Here is a 12,124-nt window from a genome sequence, read left to right on the forward strand (position 1 = left end):
GTGCTCTTTACAGTGTTAGTTAAACCTTAGTAACAGCTATACAGGATTGCACTAAATTTGCTCTATTCAGTGAAGAAGAGCAGGGATAGTAATAATATCCAAGGATTTCTGCAATAGGTTTCAAGCTGTGGCTCATCCCTGTCACCCTTCACTGTTAAAACTCCCTGAGAACTTACTTCCTTTCTTACTGCCTCCAAATTCCCTACCTCTTCCCAGTACCACATCCTCAAATTTATTCTGTGTGATTCAGTTATTATGGAACTGTTCATACAGCCTATCTGTTGGTAGAATGCAGCAACACAGTGATTTGATATGTGTGTACACTGGAATGGCTGAATTAAGCCCATGGACACGGTCAATGCCTCCCCAGTTGTGTGTGTGTGTGTGTGTGTGTGTGTGTGTGTGTGTGTGTGTGTGTGTTGAGAGTAGTAATTTTCAAGAATACAACACATTACTATTAACCATGCCATACAATAGATCGCTTTATTCTTTTTAATAAACTGGGGGTTTTGCATCTGTGTATGTCTGTGGACCACATGCATGCCTGGTACCCAAGGGGGCGAAAAGAGGGCATTCAATCCCTCAGGACTAGAGTTACTAGATGTTTGTGAGTTGCCATATGGGTGCTGGGAATGGAATCCAGGTTCTCTGAAAGAGCAGCCGGTGAGTGTTCTTAACTGCGAAGCCATTTCTCCAGCCCCACTTTATGCCCGAAGCTTTGTGTCCTCTGTGTCTCTTTCCCACCCAGCCCCCAGCCCCCCTGGCTAACCATCACTCTCACTCTGCTTCTCTGAGCTCGCCTTTTTATATACATGTAAGTGAGATAATGCTGCATTTGTCTCTTTGTGCCGGATTCATCTGACATAAATGCTCCTATGTAACCCCTCCTAAGAAAATAGTACCTTTAAAAAAAGACAATAGAAGGCCGGGCGGTGGTGGCGCACGCCTTTAATCCCAGCACTCAGGAGGCAGAGCCAGGCGGATCTCTGTGAGTTCGAGGCCAGCCTGGACTACCAAGTGAGTTCCAGGAAAAGGCGCACAGCTACACAGAGAAACCCTGTCTCGAAAAACAAAACAAACAAACAAAAAAACAAAAAAAGACTAGGACTGAGTTGCATAGATTGGCTGGTTATCTGTCTCATTGTGGCTGATGAACATGAACATGCAGATGTTTTAGTTTATTCATTCCCTTTGATACACACCTAGTGGTGGGATTGCTGAGTCACTACATAATACCTTTGCTTTCCTTACGCTTCTACTGACTTATTTTACCACCAACATGCAAGGTTTTTGTTGTCAACATATTAGTCAGCTGTTGGGATTTTCATTTGCATTTGGTTTGCGTATATATTCATCATTCCACCCCCCTCCCTCTATGCCCCAAGTGTATGTGTGTGTGTATGCCTAAATGAGCATGCATGTGAAGGCCAGAGAGGGTCGTTGGGAGTCTCATCCCTCCCACCCCCATTGCTTTATACCCCTTTCCTCTTTGAGACAAGTTCCTTCACTGAATCAGAAGCTGGCAATTCAGCTAGGCAGGCTCTCCAGTAAGCTCGGCCCCCAATGCTGGGGTTACAAGTATATGAGGCTCTGCCTCTCTTTTAGGTGGGTGCTGTGGATTTGAATTGAGGTTCTATTGCGAGTTCTACCCACTGAGCCATCTTCCAGTTCCATTTTCTCTTGTCTCTCTGCTGATTGTTTCCTTTAACTGTGCAGACACGTTTTTTTGTTTGATGTAACCCTTTGGTTTTGCTTTTCTTGGCACTGCTTTTGGGGTCTTACATATAAAAACCTTGTTCAGTGTCATGGAAGCTCTTAGATTTTTTTCTAGTGATTTTGCAGTTTCAAGTGTTATGGTTAAGTCTAATCCATTTTGAGTTGAGTTTTGCATGTGGTATGAAGTAGTGCCTAATTTCATTCTTTTGCATGTGGATATCCAGTTTTCATAGTACCATTGATTCAAGATACCATTCTTTCACTCTTGTGTATTCTTGGGCTTCATCGTTGAAAACCAACTGCCCATAAGTTTGTGGATTTACTTGTATATTGTAAATTTTGTTCCATTGCTCTGTCTCTTCTATTTTTATTCATTTATTTATTTTGCCATCACTACACTGTTTTGATTCCTATAGCTTTTTAATACATTTTGAAATGCTGTGATGCCTGTAGGTATTTTCCTTTGGCTATTTTCTTGGTAGTTCCTATGAATTTTAGGTTTTTTTTTTTTTTTTCTGTGCCTGTGAAAAGTATCAGTGGAATTTTGATACAGATGCCTTGAGTTTGCCTCTTCCTTCCAGTAATGTGGACATTTTAGCAATGTTAATCACTATAGTCTTCGACCATGGGTGTCTTCCCATTTATTTGTATCCTTTTTCTTACTTCTTTTATAAATGTTTTGTATATTCCAGTGTACACGTCTCTTACCTCCTTGATTGAACGTTTTCCCAAGGATTTACTTCTTGTAGTTTTGAAGTTGGATTGTTTTCTAGATTTTTAAAAACAGCTAATTGTTAGTGTATGGAAACACTGTTAATGCTTTCATGCTGACCTCTGTGTATACAGGATAGGGACTTGTCTTGTTCAGGTATCATGTTGTTTAATGGTGAAAATCTAGAGACTCATTGTAACCTAATTTGCCAACTTTCACTGTTAGCCTGAATGTTACTACAGCCAAAACTGTATGTTATGTTTTGTTGTTTTTCTTTTTGAGATGGTCTCATCATGTATCACTGGCCGGCCATCTAACTCCCAGAGATCTGACTGTCTCTACCTCCCAGGGGCTGGGAGTAAAGGCATGGACACAACACCTTTCTCTAGCAACTCCTAGTTCCATTTTACACTTCTCTCTGCTTGTGAGTTTTTAAATATTTCTTAGTTTCTTTTCATTTTTCTTTCTTTCCTTTTTTTTTTTTTTTTTCATTTGTGTTGTATACAGTGTTTCTGTCTGCATGAATGTCTGCATGCGAGAAGAGGGCACCAGATCTCATTACAGACGGTAGTTGCTGGGAATTGAACTCAGGACCTCTGGAAGAGCAGCCAGTGTAGCTGGAGTTTTCTCTCTGGGTCCCGCCAAGCCCTGGCAGTCTGATAGCCCACTTATATTATTTAAACTGTTTGGCCTAATGATTCAGGCTTCTTGCTAGCTGTTCTTATATCTTAAATTAACCCATTTCTATAAATCTAAACCTTGCCACATGGCTTGTGGCTTACACATGTTGGTACTCATGGTGGCGGCTGGCAGCATCTCCCTGCCTCAGCCTTCCTTCCACCTCTCAAAATTCTTCTTCTCCTTGTCCCACCTACCCTATCCTTCCTGCCTGGCTACTGGCCAATCAGAGTTTTATTTATCAGTCAATCATCTACAGCAAACCAGTACTCTTAACCTCTGAGCCCCAGCCCCCTTTCTTAGTTTCTTAAGCATAAAGATTACTTATGTTTATTGGAATTTACTATTATTTTCCTAGAAGTTGAACCCCAGAGAAGCACTAGGATTGCGTCTTTAACATGTTTGTGCTGTGGCTAAATTAGAAGAGGGTTTGTTTTGTTTACACTTCAATATATCACAGTTCATCATCACAGTTAGTTAGGGCAGGAACCTGAAGGCAGGAGCTGATGCAGAGGCCATGGAAAAGTGTTGCTTACTGGCCTGCTCTTCCTGGTTTGCTCAGCCCATAGAACTCAGGACCACCAGCCCCAGGGTGGCAACACTCACAATGGTCTGGGCCCTCCTACACCAAACACTAATTAAGAAAATGCTCTACAGGCTTGTCTATAGACTGATTTTATGGAGGCATTTTCTCAATTGAGGTTCTCTCTCAAGTGACTCTCGCTTATGTAGAGTTGACATAAAAACTAGCCAGCACACTCACCTGGCCAAAAATAAAATCACCATTTTCAAAAGACTGGAGAGATTTTCTGCAATTTCTTTTTCTTTTGAGTCATTCTGCCTTTAAAATCTCAGTTTTATTATAAGTACATCGTGGTCCCCAGATATACCTTGTTGCTGAGTTGTAATAAATTTCTCATTTCCAAAGCTTGCCCTTTCTACTTGCTATGTCCAGTACTAAATTAGGTCATTGTAATGTTTTACTGATCTATTAAAACAGTAGCCTCCTGTTATGGGAAAATTAGACCATACTTCTCTTTCAGTTCATATACTGAAGCAATTCCTCCACCCCATCTCCCTCATGTAGTGTTATGTGGAAATAGAGTCTGTAGGGGTGGTAATTAAGATTAAATAAGTCATAAGGTGGGTTCTGAATCAACAGGTTTGGTATCCTTCAGAAATGAGGAAGGTATACCAGAGCTGAAGATGGTGGCCATCTGATGGAAGCAAGGAAGAGAGCCCTCAGCCAGATAGTGGTTTGATCAGAGAGCTCCTGTACCCAGAAAAAGAAAACTTGGTTTCAGTTTTATACACTTAGTGTATGGTCTGTTTGTTTGCTTGTTTTTTGTTTGTTTGGTTTTTTTTGTTTGTTTGGTTTTCTGGCCAAGGAGACTAATACACCTCTCAACATTTTACCCCACCTCTCTTAGTTACTGCCTATTGCTGAGAAGGGACACCATGACCAAGGAAGCTTATAGAAGAAAGCTTGAGAGGGTGAATTCATGACCTTCATGGTAGGGAGTATGGTGGCAGGCAGGCAGGCAGGCATGCATGGTATTGGAGCAGTAGCTGAGAACTTACATCTTATTGACAAGTTGGAGGGAGAGACTGGGAATGATGGGCTTTTGAATCTCCAAAGCACACTCCCAGTGGCACACCTCCTCCAAGACCACACCTAATTCTTCGTAAACTATCCACTAGCTGGGAACCAAATATTCAGATACATGAGTCTGTAAAGGATATTCCCATTCCAACCACCACACCACCTTACCTCTCTTCTATACATGTAACAAGCCATTGCAGATAAATTCCCACAGCACAGCTTTTCCCTCTTCATTTCTAATGATGTCAAGCTTTCCATTTCCTGTGTTGTAGGTTCAGCCTCTACACTGCAGTTGAAGAGCCCTGTATAATTGTAGCCTCTGCATCTGGCATGTTTCCAGTTTCCTTAAAAATACTCTGTAGTAGCTGGGTGCGGTGTCTCTAAATCTGTAATCTCAGCACTTGGGAGGGTCAGGAATTCAAAGCCAGCCAGTGCTACAAGGGACCCTGCCTAAAAAACACCAGATTGTCCACAAAATAAGCATAGTCTTACTGTAATAATGTACCATTTGCTCTTGTTTATCATAGTCTGCAACTTTGCCTGAATTGTGGACTTACTAGGGATGCTTTTCCATTTCTGCCTGTTGGAACCGTTCACCTTTTGTGACCCATGGGGCAATGCTGCTGCTTCTGTGATGTCTTTCCCAGTTCTCCCAAGCAGACAGCTTTGTCTGCATGAGACACCCCACCACACAGAAATGTCCCTTTTCTGATTGGACATACTTCCCATGTCTGACATGCAGTAGTCTCTCATTGAATATTTTAATGAATTATGGATATATATATATATATATATATATATATATATATGCACACACACATATATAGATATACATATATATGAAATCTGTTGTTTCTAACTGGTACAATATTTAACATTGTGTGGGGAATACATTTATATCAAATCGGTTCCACTAGGACTCCCTGTTTGTCTGTTATATAATGCTCTGTAAAACAGTCCTTCCATGTCAATTTCCTACTGAGTATTTCCTCTAATCCATTATATTGAGGCAAATTCCTAAACTGTACAGTCAAGATCCTATTGCTTAAGTCCAGCACACTAACCTGGTTTATTTAAGGGAAGGGGGAGGGAGGGAGAGCACCCTTGATAACTCTGGATGTCGACCTTGACCACCTGGAATGAGGAAACAGGAACTAAGGAATTGCCTCCATCAGATTGGCCTATAGACATGTCTGTGGGACGTCTTCTTGAATGCTAGTTGAGAGCCTCACCCACTGTGGGGAGTGCCATGCCTGAACACATAGCCCTAGGTTATATAACGGGGCTATCTGAGCAGAAGCAAAGGGCTATCCCTGCTTCAGTTCTCACCTCCAGCTTCCTGCTTGCCGGGCCTCCTGCCTGACTACTCTGATGATGCAGTGGAAGATGAAATCAATAGTATTGATTTAATTGTATGCAAATTCTTACAGAGTTTTTTTTTTTTTTTCCTTTCAGTTTTGTTATTTTTCTTGTTTTCCAGGTATTAGGTCATACAGACAGCAAACATATAACTTTAACTCTTTACAAGTCTTGTCTTTTTTTCCTCTTTTTAAATTCATGTTAGCTAATACTTCAAATGCAGAGTGTTGGAGATTCATGGCCCATCCATGCCTCATATTAGGGTTAAGTGGAAACGCATCTAGTGTTTCTTCATCAGTGTGGTACTGTTTGGGGTCTTAATGTGCCTTTATATTGTAGTGGATAGCCATCCCAGCATTGGCCTGGAAGTTCCAACCCCCATTGAGGCTTCGGTAATGGTCACGCCCACAAGGTAGGGCGGAGGAGGAAGCGGAAGACCAAGGATCGGGAAGGGGTCACTCTCTTGGTTCCCGGACTCTGGATGCTGGAGGTAGACCGAGCAGAGTTCTCCAGAGAACATAGCCGGACTGCACGATACCCTTGCCAGACCCTGTAGCCTACCCCTTCATTTGTAAGTACCCCACAAAATAAACCTCCCTTTTAACTACATGGAGTGGCCTTAATAATTTCACCAATATCTGGCGCCCAACGTGGGGCTCGGACCCATGACCCTGAGATTAAGAGTCTCATGCTCTACAGACTGAGTTAGCTGGGCGGGGGGTGGGGGGGTGGGGATGATGTAGTGGATAGCCATCCCAGCATTGGCCTGGAAGTTCCAACCCCCATTGAGGCTTCGGTAATGGTCACGCCCACAAGGTAGGGCGGAGGAGGAAGTGGAAGACCAAGGATCGGGAAGGGGTCACTCTCTTGGTTCCCGGACTCTGGACGCTGGAGGTAGACCGAGCAGAGTTCTCCAGAGAACACAGCCGGACTGCACGATACCCTTGCCAGACCCTGTAACCTACCCCTTCATTTGTAAGTACCCCACAAAATAACCTCCCTTTTAACTACGTGGAGTGGCCTTAATAATTTCACCAATATTATATCTTTATCTTTTTGTTTGTTTATTTTCTGGGTATCCCTGGCTGTCCTGGAATTCCTCTGTAGACCAGGCTGAACTCACTCACACAGATCATCTGCATCTTTCTCCTGAGTGCTGTGATTTAAGGCATGAACCACCATCGACCAGCAATATAATTATATACTTCTGTATACACATGTGGATATGGTTCCCATTTATTACATAGGTATTATCACTAATGAGCATTAGATTTTGTTGAAGTTACTTTAGACTATTCAGACATAGGATTGGTGAGGTGGATCAGTCAATAGAGCATGAAGATCTGTGTTTGATCCCCATTTCCCACACAGAAAATCTGGGTATGCGAACGCATGCCCACAATCTCAGTACTGGGGAGGCAGTGTCAGGATCTTGGGGGCTTGCTGGCCAACCCATCTAACCGATTCAGGTTCAGTGAGAGATCCTACATAAAAACATATGGTGGGGACTTACACAATGGAATATTATTCAGAAATAATAGTGAAGAAATAGTGAAGAAAACTAAAATTAAGAAAAGTGCAGATAAATGTGTAGAGCTAAGAAAATCATCCTAAGTGAGGTAACCCAGGTTCCCAAAACACAAATAGTGTATGTTTTCTCTTATGTGCAGATGTTAGCTTTTAAGCCTTAAATAGGTGTGGATAACCACGGATAACCACAGATGTTAGGTATGTAGGAAGGGACCTGTGGGAGAGGAGCTCTCTGGAAGAGAGGGGAATAGAATATAGTGTTAGGAAGAGATATGGGAGAGCAGACTAGGAGGAGTAAGTGGGGAGGGGATGAGAGGGCAGGGGAAGGATGGACTGGGGAGGGACAACTCACACCAAAGGCCTCTTGAAAGCCATATGGAAACACCGTAAAAGCTCCCTAAAATATATACATATATAAAAAGATTTTAAATGGAGTCATCATATAATAGTCCAGCTAGACATTTCATGTCACCAAGGAAAACCTCCAGTGCCAGGAATGAGTTACAACTTGTTGAGTCATTGGCCAAAGATTTCCATGGACCCACCCCTAACCCCCAACACCACAGAGTAATTGTCAAGGCTATTGGTTGCTCTCCATGACCTGATGATAAGGTCCTATTGCTGAAGACAACACCTAATGTATGTTGTCAGACATGAAAAAATCAAGATGGTACCCAATTAGAAACTTAACACCTGCTGACTAACTAGCATCATGGTCCTAGAGGATACTCTGCATGCTATCTGAGGAGAAAAATAATCATTAGTCTCACCGTATGGACTCTGACCTAAAGAGCTACCTCCTACCACATTCAGTGGTATAGTAGTGGTCCAAATGTTATGGTAACAACCAACCACGTTTTGGTTGGCTTTAAGGCCTACCTCAGGAGATGGAACCCATACCCAACACTGCTAAGGCAGCCAAAACTCCAAGATAGGTAGTTCATGGGCCTAGGGGAAAACCTGCTATTATTCTGCTAAAGAACATAGCCATAAAGTTACCTATACTGCTATACCTATAGGTCAGTGCATTGTTCAACTGTGATTAGAGAAACTTCTTGCAGTAGATGGGAATTAACACAGAGACCCACAACCCATGTGCAGAGAGTGAGAGACTTTGAGCCCTCAGTCCTAAATGGGACCTCTTCATCAAATCTTTTCCATCAAGGTCCAGGACTCTATACAGAAGAGGAAATGGAAAGATTGTAAGAGCCTGTGGTGATGGAAGACTCCATGGAAAAAGTGTCTTCCAGACCACACCAGGACTGATGCACAGATGAACCCACAGAAACTGTGGTAGCACACATAAAACTTGTTACAGCTTCAAGCCAGATGGGGTTCCAGCACTGACAGGGGAAGTAGAGGGGAATTCCCACCCCTAACCAAGAAGCTAATTTGCAGTTGATACCTGTCAGAGGGAAAGTCAGTTTTCTCCAATGGGGTGTCAGTGGGTGTACCAACCACACACACTCCACGGTAAGCCCCATGTCCAGGAATAGTTGGCCAACACAAAATGGACTCCATGTTTTGTTTTGTGTGTGTGGCTTTTTGTTTCATTTTGGCATTTTTTGTTTTTTGTTTTTTTGAGAGAGAACATGTAGTTAGGTAGGTGGGAAAGGATCTGAGAGGAGTTATAGAAGGGGAAACAGAAATATGTTCTATGAGAAAATTTTTATTAAAGTGGAACATGATTGAGGAGATACCTGATGTTGACCTTTGGCCTCTATATTTATCTGCACATACATGTGCACACACAGACTGCAGTGGTGAATCTATGCTTTTTTTTGCAGATCTTTTAATGTGATGAATTAATAGATTTCTTTATTATTTTTTAGGATTTACCTATTCAACATGTATGAATGTTTTGTTTGCATATATACATATACATACATACATACACACACACACACACACACACACACACACACACACACACATATATATATGTGTGTGTGCCTGGTATCTGCAAAGGTGTCAGATTCACTGGAACTGGAGTTACACATGTTGTGAGCCATCATGTGGTTGTAGGGAACTGAACCCAGGTCCTCTGGAAGAGCAACCAGTGCTCTTAACCACTGAGCCATCTCTCCAGCCCCAATGGATTTCTTAATACTGAATCATTTTTTATATTCCTGTGTGAGAATTCACAGACAGCATGTATATTATTATTATTTATTTGTAATATGACACTAGCAACTGTTTGAGATTTTTTTGTATGTTTGTTTATTTTTTGTTTTTGTTTTTCGAGACAGGGTTTCTTTATGTGTCTTTGTGCCTTTCCTGGAACTCACTTGGTAGTCCAGGCTGGCCTCGAACTCACAGAGATCCGCCTGGCTCTGCCTCCCGAGTGCTGGGATTAAAGGCGTGAGCCACCACAGCTGGCCTGATTGAGATTTTAATTGTTTTAGAATTTTGCATTGATAGTCTTAAATGAGTTCAGTTTGAAGTTTTCTGCCCTTTAAAATATAATTCAAGTGTTTGGATTGATGTTATGTTTTCATCATAACAGTAAGGGAAAGTTTTTCTTCTTGTACAACTGTTTAAGTAGCCTGGCATGATTTGGTCCTGGAAGATTTCGTGGAACCGTATAGTCCTGTGCTTATTTACTTTAGGCCTTTGATGAGTTTCAAAATTGCAATTTTAATTTGTCCTGTGTCAAATTTGGTAAGATATATTTTTGCTGGTAATGACCTTTTTTTCTTTGCAAAGAGACAACTTAAGTAATCAAAAATTTTCATGATTTTTTTAAAAAAAGATTTATTTATTTATTTATAATGTATACGGTGTTCTGTCTGCATGTCTGCCTGCAGGCCAGAAGAGGGCGCTAGATCTCATTATGGATGATTGTGAGCCACCATGTGGTTGTTGGGAATTGAACTCAGGACCTCTGGAAGAGCAGTCAGTGCTCTTAACTGCTACACCATCTCTCCAGCCCTTTTTCATGATTTTTAAGTGCATATTATTGGCATCCAAGTTGTTTCCCCTCTCATTTCCTGTTCTGTGTCTTTGTCCTCAGTCTCCTCGTTTCCCTCCCCACCCTCCACCCCCACCCCCATTAGCTGATTGGTGAATCAATTCTTTTGTTGCTTAATGTTTATGAGTCAGATTTTTGTTTTGTTATTTTGTCCCTAAATAAGTATTTGTCTCTTTAGCTTATTGCATTTTCTTCTAGCTGTCTTTATTGCTATTTTACAGCTTTTAAAATAAGACATAGATTCATTTTATTGAAGAAGTATATAGGCTGTAAAGTTTTCACCAGTCACTGCTTTAATTTCATGTTATATATTTTAATATCTAATTTTATTGGACTTTTTGTAGGCATTTGTCAATCTTAATTTATATTTTCCTCTGACTTACCTGAGTTATATGTAGTCCTTTTGTTTGCTTTGAGACAGGGCTCTGCTATGTAGCCCAGGTTTGCTTAGACTCCGGATCCTCCTCTGTCAGCTTCTCAAGTACTAGGATAGTTATGTGGATCAACATCTCTTCCTAGATTTTAATTTCTTTTGATTTGTGTATTTTATTTTATATGTGTGCATGCCCAGTCCCTGTGGAGGTCAGAAGAGGGTGTCAGATCCCCTGTAACTGGAATTACAGACCACGTGGGTGTTGGCAGCTGAATCTGGGTCTTTTCTAAGCATAGCAAGTGTTCACAGCGGCTGCACCATCTCTCCAGCCTCTGTTTCTAGTTTTTTTTTTTTTTTTTTTTTTTTTTTTTTTTTTGTGTGTGTGTGTGTGTGTGTGTGTGTGTGTGTGTGTGTGTTTTTAAGATTTGTTTTTATTTATGTGCATGTCTGTGTTTCTGTGTGAATGAACGTCATGGTTGCACTGGGCTTGTGGGGGCCAGAAGAAGGTATCAAAGGTGTCAGAACCTCTGGAGCTGGAGTTACAGCCAGTTGGCAGCCAACTGATGTGGGTGCCAGCAACTGAATGCGGGTCCTCTGTAAGAGCAGGGTGGCCTCTTAACACAGTTCCATCTCTTGACAATATTGTGATCAGAGAATATTGTTGCCTCTCTTTCTAGCTTCTCCAACTCTCAGAGACTTTCTTTGTGATATGTCAATTTCTTTGAATTTACTTAACCTTGTTTGAGAAGATAAGATTCTGTGATGTCAGGGTACAATTTTGGAGATATATGGTATGTACCTTCCTAACTATTTCATTAGGCTATTTATATACATTCATGTGTATATTTGCTTGATTTCTTTTGGATTGATGTGGTATATTACTAGTATGTTTCTGTTGACTCTACCTTGCCCGTTTTATGAGGGAGGTATACATATTGTGTACTGAGATATTCTGAACTGCTGTATTTTTGCTATGGAGTCTGGCCATTCACTGTAAAGTGTTTTTATTGCTTATGATGCTTTGGGGCCTGAGTTCTCCTGTGTGAATTCTCAAGCTCTCAGTCTGCTTTACTTTTATCTGCAGCCGCCTAGCCTCTTTTGCCTATTCTCCTATTTTTAGCCTTCTTTCTGTACAAGGCAAATGAGTTAGGCTCATTTGCATTTATTGATGCGGCTTACTAT

Source organism: Onychomys torridus, chromosome 19, assembly GCF_903995425.1.
Source record: "Onychomys torridus chromosome 19, mOncTor1.1, whole genome shotgun sequence".
NCBI classification, from domain to species: domain Eukaryota; kingdom Metazoa; phylum Chordata; class Mammalia; order Rodentia; family Cricetidae; genus Onychomys; species Onychomys torridus.